Genomic DNA, 26345 nt, shown 5'->3' on the forward strand with positions numbered 1-26345 from the left:
TAATTTCATAATTTATGAATATTTCTTTTTTTAAAAGAATTCTCTTTTCCTGTAGGGCTTTAAATAAATAGTGCTCTAATTCAACCTAACGAAGCAAATGAATTTATTAATCGCATTTGAAACCACTTTAAGTAATCAAAAATAAATATTTAAAATATTATTAAGTTCCTTTTCCTTTTTTAACATTAGAATAAATCTTCAGTTTTTATTTAAATTAATTAGAAAATTTTAAACAAAATCTAAAAGTAATTAATTTAGATACTTTTCAAATTCACAATATATGTAGGCTTATATATTGTGAATTTGTGTGAATATATAGGCCTATATATATAATGGGTGTGTGTGTGTGTGTGTGTGTGCTAAATATTAAATTATTAAAAATTCAGGGAATATATTGATTTATAAAAAAAAGCTGATCTAATTCACTGATGTGACATCAGTGCAATTTGTGTCATTATTATTGAATAAAATACGCTAAATAAAAGAGGAGTGTAATTTACATCGGTTTAATGCATCGAACCTTATTTTTGATTTAAATTCGAATCCTAAAGTCAATTTTAACATAAATATAAACTTCAAGAACTTTATAACATCAATAAAACTTAAAAATTAATGATGATTACAAATGAAGACAAATACGACGTTAAACTATTTACAATGCAGGTTTCACAAAAACAAAACAACTTAGACTTCAAAAGTCTATTAATCCTGCACCAGGTCCGTCGAAAAGACACCTTGCGACGTATACCTGAGATGTAGTTTGATGTATAGCAGACCCCCCATAACACGGTAGATACGTTCCGTGTTATATGAATCCGTGTTGTACGAGTCACTTAAATACATGAGCCAATCACAGCCCGGCACTTGTGCAGTTTAGGGGCTACGGCTGTTTAGAATAGGATAATTTTATGGAAGAAAACCGTTCAGACTAATTTGACTCAACATTTCCAAATCACGTATAATTTTTTGAGAATAATCCATATAAAGTATGCTATAAACAAAAAATTGTAGGATTACTTACCAAGTGTGCACCGTTCGACGACTCCGTTGTTTAAGCTTGTTTTCGTCGAGGAGCGGCTCATCGAACGGCGGGCGCGTGTTTCCTGATAAGTTTGATTCGCTGAACTTTGGAGACATCATTAATATAAAAATAATTTTTATGGCCGTTGAATAATAAATGTTTTTTAGTAGATCCAGTGCTTGTTTACACTCAACGGTTTGTACAATATCCGCTGTTGGTCCAGATTCGACCAATCCTGTCGCGACACGAGTCGGCGATGACGTTTTACCGTGTTATACGAACACGATCGCAATTTTTTCGCCGTGTTATATGAATCCGTGTTATAGGGGGTCTACTGTATATTTCTTCCGGCGTTCGTTAGAGAAGCAGCGAGACGAAACAACCTTCTTAGTCCAGTTCGTTTGGCCGACCTCCTTTCCCGCCAAAACTCTAACCTTTTATACGGACTGAAGTTAAGTCTGATTAACCAATCAGCGTAAACTAGCTTTGTCATAAGTCCGGCTATGGACCGATGATCCGCGGCCAATCAGCGATCGTGGATTCGAAACTACTGGTTGTATCCTAACCGACTTCTGCAGCGTCCACTAATTTGAAATAGAGAAAAGGGCGGAAATCGTACGTCCAGACGATTCTATCCCGACACCTAACATAAATATTATTTTATTTATTTTTAGTTTATTATTTAATTTAATTACTAAATTGTAATTTTTTCGACATTAAATTGAGTTTAATATTCAATTGATAATATTCTTTGCAAAAATCGTATTAATAACAGTTTGTATTTTATATTATTAATAGAAAAAAATATATATTTATATAGTATTATGTTTATACATTTATATATCTAAACATAATTTATTTAGCTATTTTCTTATAAAATAAATACGAAAAACCATTTACATTAATCATAATATGATTGATGATCTTGATTCACTTATTATTATTTTTTTTTTGCGAACTTCCTATAAAAGACAGATTATACAAATTGTAATTGTTAAAAAATAACTTTATTAAAAACGGAATTTGATATTATTTTTCAAGTGTTGGTTGAAATATCTAGATGTAGATAACCACCAAAAAGAATTGTCTATATTAATCACTATTTAATGCTACAATTTTTAAATATTCACATTCCCTTCCTTATATTTTTCTAAAAGTTTAACGATTTTAATGATTTAATTAAAAAATCAAGAACAATTTTTGTTTTCCATTAATTAATATTTAAAAAATGCCGACGTCCATTCTTTGTAGTCATTAGAAGAGAGTTATTGTATAAAATTGTATTCTATATTATATAAATCAAATAACTGTAACGCTTATTTACATAAAGATTTTTTAAACAGATTGCAATAATAACTTTGTTTTAAAAAGTCATAAAACATAAGCTACCTAATCATATTATAACATTAATATAAAAATCATCACTTTGTTATCTATATAGTGTTGTTTCCATTTGACAAAATTCTATAAATGATAGAAAATTGTCATTAAGTTTTGGCTGCAGCTAATTTTTCCGTTTTAATTAACTTTATTGATAGAATTTAGTATATTTAGAGTTTCATTTTATTTCTTGTTTTCTCTGATTTATTTTATTTAATGCTAATAATTAACTATTAATTTTAATGGTAAAACTTTTTAAATTGCATTTTGATTTGAAAATAAATGATAAAAGTAACACTGTAACCTTTAGTTTATTAATGTTGCATTAATGAAATTAAATGTCAAACTGTACATTTTACGATTAGGTCTATAAAATCGATAGACGAAACGATTTTACTTGCTATTCCGTTTATAACCCTATTCAACGAAACTGAACAGTTTATATAGAATTTATTTTAGAATTCTCTTTTTTTTTTTTTTCTACTGTATAATTGATATCTATGTTCAATGTAAACCTAATATAGTAAAGTCAATTTCTTTGTAACTGCATTAAATTTTTTTAACTACCCGAAATTAAAATATGGTTTTAAAAATATTTTGAATTGCTATAAAGTGAATAAACGAATTTAGTAATTCTGGAATCTGATGCTGAATTAAATAACTCTTGTATCTCAAGAAAATATATTTGTATAATTTTATGCACTGTACAATTTGCACAATTTTGTACAATGTTAATATATTTGTATAATTTTACATCACTTGAAAGTATTTGTGGTTGATGATATCACTTCTTGTTAGTATTGCACGAGAATACGTAAACACAAAAATAGCATTTAAGACCATGGGCAGTATTTTGACATTAAACTGGCAAAAATTGATTGTTTGTAAACATTTTTGACCTGACGATTGTTCAGTTTCAGAAATACGAATTTAAATCGAATATTAAACTCTATCTAACTCTGTTCTAGATATCAAGGAAAGACAGATGGACAACAGTGGGAATTTATAGGTCTGCAAATTTTTCCAAATTTCAGCCCAATTATTAATTAAATATATTAAAATTTTACAATATATTATTACTAAAATTTGTTATTATTAATGATATGGCACAATGCAATATTGCACACAGTTAATTTTCATACGCAATACTTTTAATAAAGTCTCGATAATTGTCACAGATAGAGCCGAATATGTAGTATCTTATTATCTAGGTAAAGTTAGCTTACTGAACTGGACTTATATTGATATAAGTTCGCTATGAGTTGCAAGTTACACCATTACGAGTGGAGTGTAAGAGAAATCTCAAATGAATATAATGAGATTCTATGTGCTTATGCAGTAGAATAATACATATAACTTAAGTGATTATAAAAAATTTCAAGTGTATTAATTATGTAAAACAAATTTACTAAAAAATAAAACTAAATAATTAGGATGTTTGCAACTTCCAACAAGAAACCATAACTAAATAATATTTATTTAAAAGTAATTTATAATAAATTAATTTAAATAAAATAGTTATACAAAACAATTTCTACATATGATAAGACTTAGAAATTCCGTTATTAATTCTATAATTAATAACGGAATTTCTCCTTTAATTAATTAAAGGAGCATCACATCTTACATTATGATCCTTAAGTAAATCTGTAATTCTCATAAGTATCTTATTCATAAAGGTTTAACAAAGCAAGGAAAATTAAATCCGATCAATATTTCGTAGAAAAAATTTTACATTTTTTATTGATCATTGCCCAGAAATAAATCTATATCAAATTACGTTTTCAAAATTTATGCGATTTATACGAACCCACGACTGTAATCAGTTTTTTTTTTCTAAAGCAAAATAGACTTTAATGCAAAAACCGTGGATGCATCTAACATAAATAATGTTTCATTAGAGGCTTAATTATATCTGCAACCGTAAAATATTATTATCTGATATTTGTACACACATAATTTAGATAAATGTAGAAAAACAACAGAGAAAGTTTTCGGTGAGCAGCATTGTATAGATTAAATGCTTAACACAAATAAATGTTTCCCTTCAAGTAGAATGAGAAAATTTAAACAAAGACTACTGTTAAATCGTGACAAATTATCGACACAAAAGAAACTGTTTCCAGCATGTCGACTTAGAAATAAAACATTATCGCTTTTAAACAAACAGGTGGCCGAGGTCCATTTATCAACATTGCTAAGATCCTTTTGATCAAAACACATAAGAAGCTTTTGAATTGAAGAACAAAACACACAAGAAGTTTTTAAGCTGAAGAATTTGACACATATGTACAAATATAATAGATGCAAGTATATGTACAGTACTGTACGTCGTGTATATATTGGAATTTATATTATATTCGATTATATAATGCATAACTCCTCAAAAAACCCATTCTTTTTTCGATTATTAATTCTTACAAGTAATTTTAAAAATCTTTTTACAATAATTTAATGAGTTATAAGTAAAAAATATATATTTTTATGCAGATCGCAATACAACTACTTACTTATTTAAGCAATTCCTTTATTCAGTGCACATGATGCACGATGACAATGTTAAATAATACAGCAAGTGCCTTTATCTGTTAGATAGATATCATTCTTCTTACGTATGTAAAAAAAAAAAAAAATGATGTACCGGTTACTTTGGGAGTAATGTATCTTAGCCAATAGTTACGTAGAAACTGTAATAGCGAATCTAAAACTAACAGGGGAGATAGGTATGTTTTATGTGGCCTAGATAATATTTGTGTACGTTTTATTGACGGAATCATTCGAATAGTTTATTAATATAAATATATATATTTTAAGGATAATAATATACTAATAATGCACTTAAAGTATGCCCTCGATGCTCGAAATGTTAAGCAATAAATATGAGCATTGTTCTACTATTCAAAAATAGAAAGTCGACCCATAAAAGTTGACAAGATGATCTGGGCATAAATTTTAAATAATTAAAAAAAAATCTAGGATGTACCATAATACATAAAAATTACATGATTTCTTAATTTTAAGAAATTAATTAATGACATGATATAGTTATGTAAATCAAATTTAAATATTTTCATTGCGATTTATTTTATCCTATTTGTTCTGTAAGGTTTATTTTATTTTATTTTTTTTTAATTTTAAACTTAATTGTTTGACTTTAATTAATTTTAAATGCAAACTTTATTTAATAAATCAGTATGAATGAAAGCATACGTAAACTACAATATAAGTTAGTACAACAGACCGCCATTTAACGCGAATTTGTATAACACGATGAAAAATTACTGTAACCTTCATATAACAAAGTAGACGTTACATGAAGGTTAACCTATTCTCGTATATTTAAATTTCAAAATTCAGCTCGTATAACCTAATTATAAATAAGAAATAATAATTTAAATATATTTATTAATATTGAGTTTAATACTGTTTTCAACCTCGATTTTGTGTGTTTTTTTTATAAATAATTCAAATGTTAAATAACTTTAATTTTCGTGATGATCTATTATAATCACGTCAATGGGATATCTAGTACTGTGATATTCTGACATAAAGCTTAATTTAACTTGCCCTTATTTCTTATGATAGAAGGAATTTCATTATAATAACACACCTGGTAGAATTTTTAGATATTAAAAAATCGTTGAACTTAATGAATTTGCATATTTATTTCTACAGGTGCGCAATCTTATGAAGTTAGTGATATTAAAATCGCTATTAGCAATACATTACGCAACATTACCATAAGTTTTTGAAACATATGAGTATGTTTTTATCTTATTATTTAAATTTAAGTAATAAAAAAATGAAATTTCTTAGTAAGTTTAATGTCTTAAATAATATTTTCTTAGAAAACATTAAAACTGTTCTTACAGGTCTTTAATGTCCGTTTTCATTACTGTTTTACTATAGATTTTATATATAGAGACCTATATAAACCTTATGTAATTTATGTCACATCATTCTGCTCTACAGAATTTTAAAAATAGTTCATGGTTAACGATTTGATTGACACATTTTTATATTTTTTTAGTTGTATTTAATTTGCTCATATAATTTAGCAAATCAATTAATATATTATTAACATTATGTACATTATTTTAAAGTTAGCGATTACAAGTCAGTAAAGAATTAGCTTACAAGTCAGTAAATAAATTTATTGTATTTTTTTACATTAAAAACATTGTAGGATATATTAAAGTCTTCGTAACATTTTAACATTAGATAAATATTCAATATTATGTAAGTGTTTTGCAATTATAATATAAAGTGTGCAAAATTTCTATGCAATATTTATATCTTCTATATATAAAGATACATTGACCTTGTTGATGCACTAGCTCACTGACTGATATGAAATATTTAAATGAAAAAAGACGTACATTAAAACGAATTGGTGTAATCGAAAGAGCACCAGAATAATCTGAAATCTCGAAAAAATAATATACTTTCTATTCTGTATCAAGGGTTAATCCTGACATTTCCTAAAACATGCTCTATATAAGAAGGTCTATATAAGGTCAGGTCACGCGTACTGGAGCCGCCATTTTGGGACTTTTTGAGTCGCATGTTTAAAACAAACTTGTATGAGAGTCAGTTTTATACGACATTAATTTAACTAAAATTGCATAAATTAGTTTAATTAATGTCGTATAAAACTGACTGCTCGTACAGTACAAGTTTGTTTTAAACATGCGACTCAAAAAGTCCCAAAATGGCGGTTTCCAGTACGCGTGTCCTGACCTTATATAGACCTTGATACGAACAGATGATTATAAACGCCATCTGTCTATTTCTAAAAACGTTTATCATTATTTATTTTCTCTACAATATTTTAAATTACGATATTTTCTTTGGTCTTGATATTGATTTTTAATTAAAATTATTTGATATTATTTATAATTATTTAGTGTGCAGATATTTCTCTATATATAGTATTTTAGTTGTTTCCTATCAGCCACTTAGTATTGATATTTGTTGTCATGCTCGCACGTTTTCGTCCGTGTTTTATGCAGGTGAAAACCCGTTGTTTTTGAAAGATTTTATTCTTTCAGGAAGTGTTTATTACAAGTATCACATAAAGTTCTTACGTATTTTTTGTAAATTTGGATAATAATGTGTTTTCTGCTCTTTATTTACCATAAATCAATAGTTAAAGTAACGTCTGTCTTTCCAAAGCTGATTATAATCAAACATATCAATTTGGGGCAACCGCGGACACTTTCTCGGGGAAATCACGCACAACTTTATAATGTATTGAATTGCCTCGGGATTCATTTTTTCATATATTTACTTGGTTTTTCTTATAACATTCTATAATTTTAGGAGCAGATTCTGAATATGACAGCCTAAAATTGTACTGATTTAATGTTTGAGATGTTCATTTTCTTTTCTTTTTTTATAAGTTGACGAATCTATTGTATTTTAACTTCAAATGAATATATGTAAATAAATTGCATTTTATTTCTTTATTTGTTTTGTTTGAAAAATTTTGACCACTTTCTAGCTGTCCCGTCGTTGCTCCAGGTACTTTCTGCTATTAACCCTCTCCATAAGGAAATACTGGACACTGTTATCTAGTGTTTTGGGGAGGAATGTTATACTTTTTAATGTCCTGTACCATATGAAAATTAATAAATTAAAGTATCAATTGATTTAAAAATGATCCAAGTTTTTCCAACGGATCTTGTGATAAGGACTGGAAAAAATCCCGTCCTCCATTCCGCTCTACATAGGCATATTTACTGTATACAAACAAGCATACATAAGTTTATAAGCGAATCTTTTCGAATTTGGTTAGTAAACAGAAGAATTTAATGTAAAATTAATATTTATTAGAGAAACTATTTAATAGATTAATCACGAGAATTATCAGCTTACAAAAAGCAATTACTTATTAAATTATATTAATCAAACAAAATTATATATAATTTATTTCTTAAATATTATTTTATATTATAAAAAGTTTTTAATTTATATAACATATAGAGAAATGTAGAGATTTTTAATGATTTACAAAGCTCCGTATCGATATTATCTTGATATATTAATTAATTATTAAGTTATAATTCCATCTAAGTGTCTGTAAATGTTTCAGGTATCGATATTTACTTCTATACTTTTAAATGGTGTTGGAAGTTTTCCCTGTAATGGATTTGTTACAGAGAGAGAGTTTCTGTATCGACTTGACCACATCAATATATATCACTATGATCACAAGGTACATATAAGGTTCACGTTCAATTTTATAACATTATACAATTTTAATTATTGTGTATTACAATATCATTACAGTTAATTCATTAAGTATTAAATCTTTTTTGAAATTATTAAAAATTTTAAATATAATTGAAGATCTTGGGACAGATATATGTTAACTTAGTTCTTTTGTTGAACATTGGTGAATTTCTACAAACGTATGGGAGATATTACCAGACTCTTGACTCACATACTAACCTATAATATCATTAATCACCTGTGAGCTGTCGTAAAATACAGAGAAAATTCAGAACTTTAAGGTGTTTTTCGTAGAAACTTGAAAAAATGAGGTAACATGTTCTTACTTCAAGCTCTTCGATTTGTATGATGAATTGAAAACTAATAATTAAATACATTAAATAATAATTATTTCAACGTTTCTTATAATCATTAATTTAAACACTAGTTGATCAAACATCTGATTATTTTCAATAACAACATATATACTATACGTAAATTCTACGATGAAAGGCTAATGTTTAGTTTGCATTAAAAACTTTGTTCTTAATATAATGTAAAGTAATATTTTACAAATTTAAAAATAATGACAATTAAAGATTTACTTTAATTTATAATTTAATTTAGTTAATGAATATCTTTACTTGATATTAATTAACAAGATACAACCTTAATAAACTTCAAATCACATAAGTTATTTTTACACAACTTTCAAACCTTAAAGAAATGTTGTGTCGAAATATGGATTTATCATTATTTCTAGCTTCCAACGTTTGCTTTTCTTTATTTTTTATTTTATTTTTGCTTTAAATATGCAAATTTGAAGTCAACAATAGCAGAGAGAGTAAAATATAGACAAATAGTAATTGCATTAAAGAATCAACTTAAAGATAGTTGAAATAATAATAATTTTTCTTGTATCTATTCTATAAATTATCCCAAAACCTTTGAACAAATATCTTACATTAATAATCAATAGTAATGAATAAAACTGTTTAATCTATACCAAAGTTTTCATTTGTTGACCCTATGAAGTACTAAAATTCTATATATTGTGAATAAAAAATTTCTAACACTTTATTTCTTAATTGCTATATTATATTTTAAACAGCATAATTTTACTACTTTTTCTTTATACTTCCGTGACATAAATGGGTAATTACTACTAGTATAATTTAACGTTAATAATTCTAATTATTATTTTTATTCTAAACTTAAAATCATAGTACTAAACGTCTTGTTTAATCTATTGATCGAATGAAAACAAGTAGACACAATTTTTCTAATTAAATTTTTTCTTAAAAAATATTTTAATCTGACAAAAGATAAAATTTACGTATGTATTAATTTAAATAAAATTGATAGATAAATTGTATTTTCTAAATATAAATAACCATTATTTGTCTGTTATCAGTATAATCTGTTTCATTTAAAGGAACAGAGAATTTCGACACAATAAAGACAGCCGAAATCTTAAAATAAAGCTAGTTTGTCCCGAACTCTATAAATAAACTCCGAAGGGACGAATACTCCTAATCTTTCATTAAGAAAAAACAAATGTACAGATTGAGAGTGATATATTACTGTAGTTTTCTTTACACTTTTTTATTTTTTAATACAAATTGAAATCGTTTAGCAAACAAAAGAAAAATAGTTCTGCTCCTCACAAAGATTGGAAAGAAATGAAAATCAAACTCTTGGAATTGTTTTTATTTTGATAAATTTCTGTAGTGTCCACAATTTTAATTCAAAATTTCTTAAATTCTTATTAAATGCCATCAATACTCTGCTGTAAAAATAATTTTTATGTTTTAATAATGCTAAAAATTAATATGGTTCATTTTTTATGTAAACAATAAATGTGTATACTTGATCAGTAGACACAAAGATAAAATTTTATATAATTAATAAATATTTTTTAAATTATAAAAGATTTTTGTCCAAGTTATAAAAACTGAATTTTAATATAAAGCATAACCGAGATATATTTTAAGAACGATTAAAATCGGTTTCGAACAGCTGCATTTTAACATCTATAATTCAATTGCTCCATCGGAAACTAGCTTCATGAATGAGCCAACCGTATTCTAAAGCAATTTTAATTGTTTTTAAAATAATCTTAAAGCTATATATATTGGTTATGGGCCACCTAGTATATAAGTTTAATTTTATAACAGAATTAAATCCACATATGTTTAAGAGTTAAGTAATTTTTAATTAATTTTTTTTTTATCGATCTGAATTCAAGGATGATTATTCGTTTTTACATTTTATTTTGGCTATAAAACTATAATTCGAATTTTATTTAAAATTTTTTATCAATGAAAAGCGTGTTTTAAACCTTTAAATCTGCAATAATAACAGTGATTAAAGAAATTTAGTTGTAAAAAGTTCAAATATAACTTCTTTAAAAGTTAAAAATCAATGAATATAAATCTTTTAAAAGAACATAAACCTACTTCATCTTGTTCTCTTTTTATAGAACGAGAACTGTTCCAGTAATTGAATTGAAAGGACATAAAAAGAATTTTAAATATTTTATATAGGGCAGTTTACGCAATATTAGAATTAGAAATAAGCCTGTAAAATTGTTCTAATCTAAAGTTAATGTATTGGATCGATTACTTTTATTTAGTACACTAAAAAATTAGTTTATTCGTTTACAATAGAAAACTGGAGGCAGAATACTATTCAAATAAATATAATTTGAGTAGGCATAACTTAAATAATCTTAAAAATTAAGTTAAAAAGTTAATAAATAATATCGAGGCCCCCATTTATATACATTATAGTAATTAATTAATTTTTGATACATTTTAAAACATTTTTTTTTTAATAATTAAAATCGTTTTAAAATATTTATTTAGAGCAACGAACACGAGCCAAAAATGAATTTACGTAATTAAAAACCATGTGATATTAAATGCAATCATTAAATATAATCATTGTTTAATAATTGTTTTAAATTATTTAATTACTCTCTGATTAAATTAATTATTGTTCAATTATTATTCTGTAAATTGGTTAATTAGTAATCAATTTATGTTATTGCAGCAATATAAAAATAGATAAAAATGTATAAATCTTTTTTCAATTATCGATATGAAAATGTCTGTAGAATATTATATGCCAGTATATTAAGTTAAATATAGATCTTTCCAAGAAATTTAATTTCTTCGGAAATAATTTAAAGAAAGAAAAAAGAAAATTATATATATATACATATATATAAAGTAAAATAATTCTAAAATATTGGAATCAATATAATAATATTAATAAATTTATTTAAACTAAAATTCTATTTTGCTTTAATTGCTAACACGACTATAGATTTTAGGTCTTAAATCAATAAAAAAAATTACTAAATGTAACCAGTTATGCAGTAAAGATCTTTCAGATGTCGAGAGTGACCCGATCTACTTACTCTTTTTCAGGTCCTGTGGTATATTTAAAAATCAAACAGCGTTAAATATTGTATTATATTTTTTAAAATTATAAAATTTATCAAGAAATAAATTATTATTATTATTTAATAATTCATAGACTGAATAATTTTAACGAACGTTTTGAGGTCCCCCTCATAGTTAGTCTCTGGTCCCTCTTATTTATGAGGGGGACTAGAGACTAACTTTATTATTTTGGTAAAAATATTTTACCAAAATAATAAAGTAAAATATTCTAAATATATAAAAATGTTTTTTTTTTTCGTTAGAAAATTGTATATTTGATATTAAGCTTGACAAATTACGACATCGACGATGTTCGTGACAACTGCTATCAAATATTTTAGTAAATGAAATTTTAATAAGTATTTTATTATTATTATTTCTGACGAAATATTAAGAAAAGCTTTAAATTTTTAGAATTATATTTATACATTTTAGTTACAACTCTTAACCTTTTGAATATAATATTTGCAAGTAGTATACTTAAATATGTTGTCTGTATTTTTTCTAGCAAAATATATATAAAATTAAAGTTATCAACTTAAATAATTTATGTACACTTAATCTATATACATTTAATATTTAACATTTAAAAAGTAATGTAAAGAAAAAATTATTAAATTAAATATGGAATATAAACTAATAAAAATAAATGTGATAAATTAATATATATTAATTACATTTTACTATTTTTTTTAAATATTTATTGATCAACATTCGAGTATAAATCTATATATATTAAAGTTATACAAGAAAAATGATTAAAAAATTAACTTACCTTTCAATTAATTTTCCTTTGTTGTATTATTTATAACGTTGTATGAAATACATTATTCAATTCACAATTTATAAGGCAAAAGGCATGGTAGGTCTAACAATAATTTAACTTTTATAATAAATAATAATAATTAGTAATTAATATCAACATAACAGCAAAATTCTTATCTATAAAAATATTGTTACTGTACACGAACATCATAAAACTGATCAATCGGTTACGATATGAATTCTCCTTTTCACAGCCGTTCTCATCTTCGTAACATTGCAAGATAAAAACTACAAATATTAGATTAGCAGCGTAACATTACATCAACCAAGAAAGACAGCTATTTTCAACATATGCAACGCAATAAGGAAATACGTAAATATTGACGTCACGAAGTCCATATTCCCACTGGCACACAATAATTTTCTCTGCAAAAATTGATACTTGGCTTCGGTCCATGTCATAACTTTTACTCAGATTAACTCGTAAAAATCTGGTTAAAAGTTATCGCGTGTTTTGATTAGTTTTAATTCAAATATTTGCAAACACCTTAATGTTATTATCGTGTAATAGTTTGTAAAAGTGGTATTAAAATTGTTTAAATTTTCTTCTGTACGTTTAAATAACTCTTAAATTGTAAAATAAATACAGAAAATTAGTAGAAATTTTAAAATGTATTTTCTTATTTTATTTTTTATTTTTTATTTATGTAAGTAAGCGATTAACATAGATTTTAATTTATTTAAAATGTAAAAAAAGTTTAACTTTTATAATAACCTCGAATTGTTCGGTTTAATAAAGCTTGACGCGTTTTCACATAACTTGTTCAATGTTATCATTTCTTAACATTATTATACCTTGATTGAACGCAATTTATCATTCGAAAAGGGTGAAACAGTGGCTCCATCTCTTGCGCATTTATAACACTAAAGATAGGTATTCTATTGGTCAGTTGCGATCGCTGACGTCATTAATGCCAAACCAAGAGTACTATACAAAGATAAAGTATCATAATAATATCTCCACTTCTAGTCAGACGTCAAAGTACTTCTGCTTTGTTTAATGCATAAAGGTAAGATTTGTTCATTTTCAATTCACATTTCAATTACGTTTTCTTTTTTTACAATTTAACGCATTAGCAAAAATCCATTAATTATTCACCATCTTTCGAACTAAAGTATTAAACGTTAACTTATTTGCGAAGTACAAAATATAAATAAATGTTTGGGAATTTTTTTATTAGCCGCTGAATTATTCTCTCTTCGATATTAGCTGATGTAAAGTGATAAAAATTTCATTTAGATTGTAAATCTGATGGTTTTTCTGGAGAAAAATCTCTCCCCAAAACTCCTCTGTAATAATATAATATTTATATTTTTCGCTTGTTCTTAACTACTGAAATTAGCACCAACCAATAGGATTCTTTTCAAGTTTATTTTAAGCGATCTGTCAAAATGTCCGATAGTTCATTACAAGTTAAATCTCCCTCTTCATTAAAGTTTCTTCCTTCTTTATACAAGGAAAAGAAATTTACCAACCGGTCACCAAGGGGTCTTTTTCAATTAATTAACCTAACCGAGAATTACATTTAATATAAATACTTTCCTTGATCCCCGGTAGTGAAAATTTTATTCAATTTTTTGACTTCCGTCATCTCGTCGCTACAGGAATTCAAATTAAATCTTAAGACAAAAAAAGTTGATTAAATGTTGCATAATATATATAAATTTTTAAATGGGTTTTTAATTTTAATCTAAAAGAAACAAAATTATTTCATTCAAATAAGGACTTGTGTTAAAATATGATTTAATTTTGTTTTTTTAGACATTGCGTACAGGCATATTTAAACTTATATACTGTATATATTCATAATTTATTTCCATTATTGTAATTTGTAGCATAGTATAGCTTAGTATATTCTGTTGTTTTGTCTAACATTTTAAGGTTAAATTTGAACATTTTTAGTGAATTTAAAGAAAAATCTGTTGAATAGTTTGTGACAAACACTTCAATTATGTTTGCAAACCACTCTGTCGAACGTAAAAAGTTTCATTTATTCAAAAATAATGGATAAATATTTGTATAGATCACGTTTAAATTCGACAAAACGTTTCCAAATAAATAAATACAATAAACTGATTTAGAAGTATTTTAGCGTGTTTATTCTTGAAAAGCTATAAATGATCTTTATGGTTATTAAAGTAACATTTTAAAAAGTAAAAATATGAATTTAAACTTCAAAAAAAAAAAAAAAACATTAAATTTTAAAATATATAGTGGCTTCAATTTGAGTTAGCATCTGATAGAAGTTTATTAACATAACTCTTTCTACATTGAATAATAAAATATTATAAAAGAAGAGTAACGTATATTTTTGTATAAATAAATTATAAATGTATGTAAATTGTATTTCTAATAATTTTAATAAGTTATACAGTCTTTAAGTCAATAAATAAATAGCTCTATTTAAAGATAATTTGCTTGTTAAGTCTATTATTTCTTATAAAATTTATCTACGAAAGAGTATTAAGTTTCAAGATATTTCTAATTTTAATATAAATTAGCAAAGTTATAAAGAACTTTTATATTACAGGAAAAATTTAAAATTCATTTTAAAATGCTTGTTTCTGTAATCCAACTGCTTAGAACATTTGCCAAAATTTCAATGTTTAAATAAAACTCGTGTAATATAAGTATATTCGATGACATATTTTCAAGGATAAAACTTTATTTGATTAACTATAAATTCAAATCGGATTTTTTTATAATTACATATATTTAATAAGATATTTTAATCAACAAAACAAACGAATTCATTCGTTGTAATTTTACGTATAAGCATAATTATGAAATAGCTTAGAAGAAACTTTTTGGACATTGAAAATGAAGAAACTCTTCATTGGTCTACTGAAATTAACTCTTACAAAATTTACGATTAAAATTCTGCAAGAAGATATTTATTAATATTAAATAAATGATAATTAAAAAAGAAGAAAACTTTGGGGAAAAATAAATTAATTATTACAGATCGTAAGAATGGTTTTCATCCATGAAAACGTAAGAGGACATTTTGCGTGCCATTAAAATATCGGAAGAGTGATTATCGAAACGACATCAGCACGCCTACAAACAAAAGGAAGTGGACCGCAATCTATTAAGGCAACCTCAAAAGCTGCCATTCGATAATATGACTCGATTTCACGCTAAGAGGATGATAATCGGGTCTGAATTGTTGTCCTTCTTGCATGGTAGGATGCAATATTTATTGAGTCTTAATAAGGATTGACGGTTGTAGTTCTATTGGCTCGTATTTACACTCATCTGTTGTTGTCGTTTTAATTTTCTACGCACCAATGTGTTAAACTATGAAGAGAATTTACAAACTTTGCCTCAATCGAAACTCCAAGCAGATGTTTCTGCGATGACATAACGCTTATCCTGATCGCATCGATTTAATAATTTTTAGTGCTTCGATCCTAATACATCGAATAACCTGAATTTAATGTTTATAGACCACTTTTTTATATATACGTGTGTATGTCTTTTTCGCGAAGAAACTAGATAAGCTACTTGTTACTCTTACAAATGCATAGTCTCTACCTTTTCCACATTTCGTGCTTTATCGTAAATCTAATAGTAAAATATTTTTCTGTTCTATGCGATTTTATTCTATTTTTGATACAGTTTAAAAATTTTATATATATTAAAAATATATATATATAATTTATTTTGAAACAATTTGTTTTATTTTTTATTATAATATATATCAATAAGAAAATATGTGTTTTTAATAAAATATTGATTATTAAATCATATTATTCTATGTAAAAACTAAATATTTTATAAATTATATATTAAATATATGAAATTTTCTTTCAGTTTCAGCTATGTACTTGTCTTTGGCTGTTCTCTGTTTTCTCATTTATTCTTCCAGCGGCTCTATAGAAGAATGGAGCCATTTGATGGATGATGACGTCACCGATATACCTTATCGATCGTTTCGGAACAAGATGGCCAAAAGAGTCCTCAGCATTTTTACTCAAAACACACCATTTGGTTTAAATCGAGGAGGAGGCGACATCCCGCGCCTTTCGGGCTTTTTCAGGACGTCCAATTTGGGCAGTATGTTGGGAAACCGACGTCCTTTCGGCAACCCTCTACGTTGGGGATAGAAATTGTGTCGGACACTTCGGGATTTAACTGTAATAATTAAACTTATATCGAATATTTTATCTTCGTGTGTTATTATGATCTATATACATTTTTAAACAAAAAATATTCGATGGCATTAATTTTCTTTTATTTAAAAAAAATCAAGAAAATGATAATTCTATCGCACATAATATACATTAAATACAGTATTATTGTATATAAATATAAGTGAATAAATTAAATTATGTTAATTATTTTGTTTTAATTTTAAAACAAATATATATATTTGCCATATTCATATACTAAACTTTTCTTTCTTTTTTTTTAATTGAATGAATTTTTGACTGATGATTGTTAAATATTTCAAATGAATTTTAAATAAAATTGTAAAATATTAACACATGATTTGTGCTGAATAAGCAGGTATTTTTAAAATAAACTTCGTAAACAGAAGAATTTATTTTTAAATGAAATTTGAGAATTATGAAAAATTTTCAATGCTCTAAAGTCATTAAGCACATAAAAGAACGACAAAAAATACTTAAAAATAAATAATTTTTACTATAAAAAATAATAACAAGTATTTTCTTTAATTAGTGTTGTTTCAAAGTTTAAATATATATTGGATTAGAAAACGAGCAATTATTTATTGCGACATCGTCACAATACCGGACTAAAAATTTTAAATCATATTTTTAATTTATTTAATTTAAAATATACGCTCTCCACCTCAAATTAGTAGTGGCTTGCCCCTGTACATCATACTTTTCCTTTAACAGTAGAGTCATGTCGGTCATCTATCTAACACTTTTCAGGGGAAAATTATTGAATTGAAATAACGTAACTTCCGGTTTATATCGGAAATTATTATATACTTAATCGTGACCTCCTGCCCCCAAGGTTTCCATATTTGTTCTCTTCTTTCATCTATTTAACTCCATTCTCGAGATTAAGGAAAGATAGAAAGACGGACGACAGTATGAATTTATAGGCTTACAATTTTTTCCAAATTGCAGCCTAATTAAGATTAAGAATAAACATTCCGAAACAGTTAACTCTTAATAAAAAATAAACGTCATTAACATAAATATTAAATAATAACGTAATAAACAGACATTAAATGCAAACTAACGAAAATAAACTTATATAAAATTACTTCAACTACTATAATATAATTTATATTAATTGTAACTTTCGAATGATTCCATTCTAAAAGCTTGAATTCTAAGTATAAATTATTTAAAGTTATATAAAATAAATAAATACGATTGATCAAAATGGAAATAAAAGTAGAAAGTTTTCCTTTCTTCTAAATTTCTTATACCAAAATAAATGTTCAATACTCTATACTTCAAGCATTATGAAATCCAGCAATAATAATCCATCGCGCGTTATTTTCTGGTGAAAACAAGCCTAAAGTTTTATATCTTTTCCGTTCATACAACATATAAACCGAATTTACAATAATATCACAACAGGATATATTTGTTTTTATTCTAAAAACTAACAACATTTTCTTGTTTTGATTTATTTTTGGTGAAGAGAACTTCTAAGTCTTATTGCCTTTCCCATACTCTTAATTGAAATATCGTTTTAACACGTTTTAATTGTTAACAGAATAAATTATTTACTGTCTTAATAAATTTTTTCACATTTTCACGTCACTACAACTGATTCTGTAAATTTAAATCACACGATTTCAGGCACTTTGAAATCCGTGGAGTAATGAAATTTAAAGTGTTTAATATAGTAGAAACGAGCGTAAAACAGAAGAATTAATAATAAATTAATTAAACACAGAATATTTTCACTATTTAAGTGGCGTAAAATCTCTCAATTCGCTTTTATTTTCAGCTTTTGTTAATGAAAATAGATTTTTTTTTTATCTTTTCCATCATCGCGCAATAACGAGTTAAATAGGATTTTCTGATCGACACGATGTTTGAATAAGAAATTAGAAACTGAATGATGGAAAATTAAATTTTGGATATTATTCATCGAGTTTATTATATTATTATAGATGATGTATAAATTTTAAGCCATTAAATTTAAGAAAACTCGCGAGAATGCATTTAATGGAATAATAAAATCTGCATAAACGAAACGAAATAGTCCGTTGAGGTTTTTTTCAAATCGTCTTTAAAATTTAATTCTGTCTGGGTTTCTTAATTTCAGTAAATGATTTAAAAACTCGATGGAGTTGATGGGATGAGGCAATGCGACAGTGGGAGACTTATGACTTTATATAGAAAATTGGCTCCTATTTAAGTTAGGTGGAAAACACGAAGAAAGTCCGGGAAACTTCACGTTGTTCAGGCATGAACCCCCTACTAAATATCAGTGTTCAGTATCACTTGGCCTTTTCGGACTTGATTAAAAGTAGGCTAATACTAATAATGTATAATAAAACAGATTTCTAATTAATTATAACAATTTTTAGTTCCTCAAAATATTAATTTCGAATGTTTTAATTTTAAGATTACGATGTAGTTTTGAAATATAAAGATTTTCAGTTTAAATAATTATAGATAATATTATTATTATTTTTTAAAATTTATTAATAATTTTATTTCAAATAAAGATCTCACAGAATAGATTAATTTATGAAAAAATAATTACGTAAAATCATTTATAATAATATAAAATAAATTTGTCGTTCGATTACATAAATGATTACAAATATTTATCAATAAAAATTTATATTACATTTTTTCTATAGGTTTTAATTTAATTTTACACTTAACAAAGTTTTAGAAGTGGGTTAAAACGTCGCCATTTTATCCGAACTTCTTTCAAAAGGATTGAAAACATCGAAGTTGTATTAACTTTTAAAGAAAAAAAACTGTTTAGAATAGCTAAACATATTTTTTTCTTTCGTGATATTTTTTTTTATTGGGTTACTTTTGTTTCAGACACGATCTGAGTTATGCTCGTTAGGGAAAAGATGGCTCTATTGTCTTTAACTCTGTATGAGTCTCCTGATTTTCTATAGCATAGGTTATTTTTTTTCTACAGCTATAATTATGATTCCATTCGAAATACGAAGTTTATTCCTGTTTAAAATCTGTTTGCGTTAATGACAAAGTTGTAAATCAAAAACAAATGAGGGTGAAAATCTTCAAAACCTAACCAAGAAAATAATAGTAATAATTTAAATATTTTTCTGCTTCTTTAATTTTAATATAAGATGCTGTTATAATAATCCAATGTAAAAATGAAATAATAGAACTCTTATTAAATATCAATTTTTGCTAATTTATTCAATTCTTTTTATCTTTTAGCAAATAAAAAAGTAGAACGTATAATTGATCTTTATAAATTTTGTGTGAATTAAATCTATTACTTTCTAGAAACAAAATTAATTTATAATTAGATGGATATTCTATTAATCTTTATTCGATCTTTGAAAACTATAAATTTGTTTGAATTTATATATTCAAAATTACGAATCGTATATAATATTCTCCCTAAATAGAATACATAGATCTAAAAAAAATACATTCCTCTCCAATGACTGTATTATGCACAATCTTCATGGATTGAATATCATTATACTTATAATAATAATAATATGAGATCTTTCTGTAGGATTTTATAAAGAAATATTATTTGTTATATAAAATTTGTATAAAGATCAGATATTATGTTTGTGAAGTTAATAAAATTTAAGTATATAATGTTTTCTTTATAACTTATTTGTAAATAATGTAAGTTTATATTCTTTTGTTTAACTTCAGTCGTTAGACTAGAAATTAAGTTTTATATTTTACATAAATTACCACAATTAAAAAATATTGTATAAGAAAAATTGAGGACAAGTTTCCAATTGACTATCCTCTTTTACTCGGGAATAAAGTGTTTGATTCCGCCTGTGAATTGTGACCCATTAGTTTGGATATTGTTATAGAGTAATAAAATATTCATTTTAATGCATATCTTTTGCAATTTATATTTTTAAAATTATAACACGATTTCTGTAATAATCTTAAATGAAAAAAAAAACACTTTTAAATAATAATAATAATATTCTTCACTGAAATATATTAGAAATCATTTATTTAAAAAAATACGTAATTATTTAAATTTTAATGTATCGTCAAGTGACTAAGAATTTAGAGCAATTAAACATTTAAATCTTCTACGTGAATTACGCAAGGCGATCCTAAAAAATGAATTTATATATATTTAAAAGAAATTTATTATTTCTTTTAATAATGTTTTCAAATAAATTAAAACGATAAACCGATGTCTAAATGCAATGTTTATACTGAGATATTGATGCTTTGGATATCTCATCTTATTGAAAACACAGAGGATCTCGATAACAAAATACATCATTTTTCAACAAACTTTTTGTGAAAAGAAAAGACGAGAAAAAAGATAATCTTTCACCTCTTTTAAGTAATTCGATCAATCATTTTTTGGAACAATTCTTGAACTATTTCACACCAAAAAAAACTGCTAAATAATTACCTCATATACATCTTCTTCATTCATCCAATTATTGTCTGTCCTATCCAATTATTGACTCTCGCCAGAATTAAAAAAAATTCCGAGTATTATCGCAAAGTTATCGAATTAATTAATAATTTAAAAATTTTATTAGATATTTCCAATGCACTGAAATAAATATTAATTGTTTTCGGTTCTTTCTTCTTTTAATGAACTTAAGAAAGTTGATAAAAAATAAACAGATTGCACTTCTATCCGAATCCCTTTATGCAACTTTAATCCTACTTTATATCACAATAACAGGATTTAATTGCATAATTTAATATAAAATACTTCATTAATTTTCAAAGGAAGATTTAATCGTTAATTACGATGAACGTATCTTTACTTTATTTACGTTTATTAATCATTAATAATATTTCTGCTTTATTTAATGAGCATTAAATGTTATTAATTTACATTTTATCATATGTAGGGACGGTCAAAGTTTTTAATAAATGAAAAAAATGACTTCAGCGACACATCCGGGATGCTTGTCAGAAATCAATATCTTTAATTTTCATTTAAATTATTTTAAACGATACATTTAATTTAATTTCACATTTTTCCATCACATTTTCAACAGTTTAATACAGTTCTTTATTTTTTAATTCGATTAAACGCAAATATTTTTAAAATTATTAATTTTATTCGTAAATATTTATGTAAATTAAACAGAATTTAATTTGTATATCTGTACTTTATTTAATCTATTTACAGAATAAATATTTTAAAAGAGATCCATTTAACTATCGTTGTATGTATATAAGTTATGTAAATATATATAATGATCTGTTCACGTAATTTGTTCATCGTTTTCTCATATAAATAAAAACTATAAATATAATTAAATGTTCGAATTAACTACCGTATGTAAGAAATGTAGGGATAAAATCACATCCGTCAGTCAACTAAAAGTTCAGCCATGAAAAAATAGAAGTATTTATCCCCATCGAAAAGGTAAGCCAACCGGTCTTGAGTTAACATCACTTGCAACTGGTTGTACAAAAGTATTTTCGGAGGGAGATTTCCAATATGCCAGAAACGACAATGCTCTTTTAGTTTTGATATCTTGATGGATGAACTTCCATCTCCTATATAAATTCAACGAAGGGTTTTCTGCATTTCCAATTTTTGAATACGATACTCGATGCATTCCATTTACAGTCCTTTCGGAATTGAGGATCATCGTAGACGTCATTAAACAGATGAGCAACAGCGTCAACGAATGTAGGGAATACGCCAACATAACTGTAATTAAATGAAATAGATACATATATATTTATATATCAGGTTATTATCATATCATAGTGGAATTTTACAAAAGGAAACAGAGATATTAAATACGAAATCGAGTAAAAATATTATTACAACAGAGATTTATACAGTAGAAGTACAAAATTAAAACGGGCGCAAAATGTAAAGAAATATTATTCTTCCAACCTATATTTCATCGGTAATAATATGTGCATTAGTGGTTACGATGATAGAAATCTCAGTCGAGTGAAGAGTATTAAACAGAGATTACTTTGTGAATAGGACGTCGTTCTATTGAACGCTTGGCTATAAAGGATGACTAAGAGTTTGTTTGTTATGTAAATTCCTTTTCACTTAAAAAAATAATAATAATAATAAATATATGCAATTTTCATCTTTTTCTTTCATTAATAAAAATGTTCCGTCAAATGGATATTTTTATTGTAATAATTTTTACAGTTGAGCAAGAATATAAACAGTTTTAAAGATGCAGTCGAATCTAATTAAAATAATCGCAATAAATTCTAAGGCCAGTTTAAATTTAGATTGATATTTTAATTAATAAATTGTTATTTAATTGTATATTGTGTATATTAAATTTCAGATGTATACTTTTATAAAATTATTCGAAATAGACCAGTCACGTACAGAGTTCTTCGAAAAAATGTTATCATTAATATGGATGTAACTTGTTCTTTGCATACTTCTCCATCATATGCAATTGTGAATTTAATAAAGTACGGTTCTACAACCCTGCCATACATGTGTTAACATTTTTCGAAGCCACCTTGTAATGGATAAAAGATAAAAGTCTATAATTTAGAGAGTAATTGAAAATATGAAAATATTCTAAGAAAATTATCTATTTTAAGTGAGCATTTACTAATTGATATAAACACACACATAAAATATGTATATTGAAAGAAATTAATTTAGGTTATAAAGAATATAAGGAATTTGGTTATGTTGTAAAGAAAGTAGGTTATAAAGGGAAGTAAAGATGAATTTTAACTCGTACTATATCATGAATTAAACAAATATCAACAACTTTACATAAAAGTAATAAAAATTAAGTAAATTCTATTGATATAAATTTGACTATTAAGATTGAAATTTTGATATCAAATTTTATATCAATAGAATCTGATCTTAGAAATGGCAAATTGAAAACCTATTTTTCTCATAATCATAGAATGTTTTTCTCGACTAAGAATTGCAAAATTACATAAAGAATAAAATAAAATGAATATATAAGTAAAACCAAAATTGAAGAGCTTTTCAAATGTAGAATTTTAACCATGGTAACATTTTTGACAAAGTCTATGCATATTTTGTTCGACAACTCCTTTTAAATTTATTTATTACATGAAAACTCCTAAGCATTTTTTTTAACTTCAGGTGTTAAATTTCTTTTTATAATCTAAAGAATTAAAATTAAATATAAGCGTAGTTCGTCGATAGAAAAATCATTATTATGCTTCGATCGAACTTGAAGAAAATATATAACTTATTCAACGATAATAACTTTATTTTTTATAAATTCTTTATTCTTTTTTATCTTACGTTTCCATAGAAGCCCGTTACATCTATTATCTCCTCGTTTCTAAGTCATAAAAAGTAATCTTTTATAAATCGTATCGTATCACTTAACAACGGGAAAACAAAAAAATTAAATTGGAAATTCTTAACATTTTAATTTATTTAAATCTAAAATGTTTAATTTTAAAGTTATTATCGAAAAAAATGTTAACTGTTTTATTCTATTAAGAAAAGATTTTAATATAAAGTAAAATATTCTATTATCTAACCTCGACTTAACACTACTTTGGGCGAAGGGTGCGTTAAATCGAGGTTTTATTCTATTAACTAGTCAATTATATTAAATGGAAATTAAAATTTATTTAAATATTATAATTAAAATGTTTTTTTATTAAGTAAATAATGTCATTTTAACTATTTGTAATTTATATACTTACAAATTCAAAGAGTAAAACAAAATATTAAATGTTATTTAGAAGATTTGTAGGATAAAATATAAAATTTGCAAATAAATACTTTTAAATAGTAGGTGGGTGTACTTCAATACTTCTAAGGCTTTTTTTTAATATGCAAATTCCACGAAATTATTCGGATATGAGACATTTTTCGTTCAATAATAATTATATGTAAATTAAAATAGTTCCAACGTGTCAGCATACAATATACTAATTAAGATGTTTGTCATTCCACTTCAATTATCGGATGTAATAACAGCAATACCTAAGTGAATAAATCACTAAAATAATTGTTAATTTAAACACATTTCATTCAAATTTGTAAGTTTCCACTTGCTTCCGTTTTATCTGTCGATCCATCGAAATTATTCCTGCTTGTAATTTTGTTCAGCAACAACTGAACCTTAGTTTTGATAGAAAAAAAATTCCTTTTACATCACTTTTTTTCTTTTTCATCTCTGAAAACGTCATCATCAGCTGCATCCAGCCATTCCTATTTCATGTTTTCAGATTTCACAATTTACTTTTTTTTTTCTTGTTTACTTTAGTAAAATATCTTTTGTCAGCAAAAAGTACTAGTAACAAATAACTTGACTTATGAAATATATTGAGAAATATTTAACCATTTATTTAATTATTGTATATTGATATATATTGGCATACGTATGGGAGATGATGTGGATGTTGGATCCGCCAAAAGCTGTAGGAATAAAATTTAAACTAAAAAATTTATAAAAATAAATAAATAAACGGTACTTCACGGAATGCTTTAGTTTTTCTTTATTCTGATTGTACTTTTTATTGATACATCCTCCTACATCGCCCTTAGGCCACGTATATTGTCGATGAATGTAATACTTTGGTAAAAATAAATATCTTTTCCTTTCAGTATTTAATTTATTTCGAAGTTTAAATAATTGCATAAATAAATATTTTTAAAATGGTTAAAAAGTTTTATTAATTAAAAACAAAAAATAAATTTATAATGATTTTTAAATAACCATTAAATATTTATTTCGTTACAAAAATCTTACAGTATTTTATTTTCAAGAAATAAAAAAAACATTAAATCCTCTAATAGACGCCCGGGCATCTATTGGACAGAATATGCTTAACTATCCGGCCTATATACGAAGTCCAGCATCTAAATACATTCTGGCAGAATTCCTCATCCAAACTAGTAATAAAAAAGTGAAAAATACGGTTTAACATTCTTTCCATCATATTTCCCCACCCGTTTTAGCCTAAATAATGAAAATTGCGGGTAATTCACAAGAACTATTTCTTTTTATTTAAAATAAAAGCACACTACTATACAACATTACTACCCCAAGCATAAAGTTATTACGATATTAGCTACTTTTCATGAATTTTTTCAGCATGGATAAAGGTAGAAAAATCTTTACCCATGACGACGCGGTTATTTTTCTCTCATTGTTCACGGATCCAGTGTAGAACCTTTTCTACTTCTCTGGTCTTGCGCCCTCCTCCTGTCAGCCTCTTTGCTTTAATCTTATTCTTTATGGTCTTAAGGGTGTCACGTTTGCTCCTCCACTCACCAATCCCTTCGGATGCACTTTGAATTTTCGCGCTGCTGCTTCTCCGGAGTATTATTTTGCTTACGT

General features: G+C 25.4%; 2 long non-coding RNA genes across 2 annotated transcripts in view; one reads left to right on the plus strand and one right to left on the minus strand.

Moving 5' to 3' along the window:
* Positions 1-13785: 13785 nt before the first annotated feature.
* On the plus strand, positions 13786-17058 carry LOC136973517 (uncharacterized). Its single transcript, XR_010880511.1, has 2 exons — positions 13786-13898; positions 16706-17058. It is a non-coding gene; the product is annotated as an uncharacterized lncRNA (long non-coding RNA).
* A 4755-nt stretch (positions 17059-21813) lies between these two features.
* Positions 21814-26345, minus strand: part of LOC136973518 (uncharacterized) — a 44133-nt gene continuing 39601 nt past the window's right edge. The window contains exon 2 of the long non-coding RNA XR_010880512.1: positions 21814-22720. This is a non-coding gene — a long non-coding RNA (uncharacterized lncRNA). The remainder of the gene's footprint in view (positions 22721-26345) is intronic.

The sequence above is a fragment of the Centruroides vittatus genome, unplaced genomic scaffold, assembly GCF_030686945.1.
Source record: "Centruroides vittatus isolate TY-2023 unplaced genomic scaffold, ASM3068694v2 contig_3187, whole genome shotgun sequence".
NCBI classification, from domain to species: Eukaryota; Metazoa; Arthropoda; class Arachnida; order Scorpiones; family Buthidae; genus Centruroides; species Centruroides vittatus.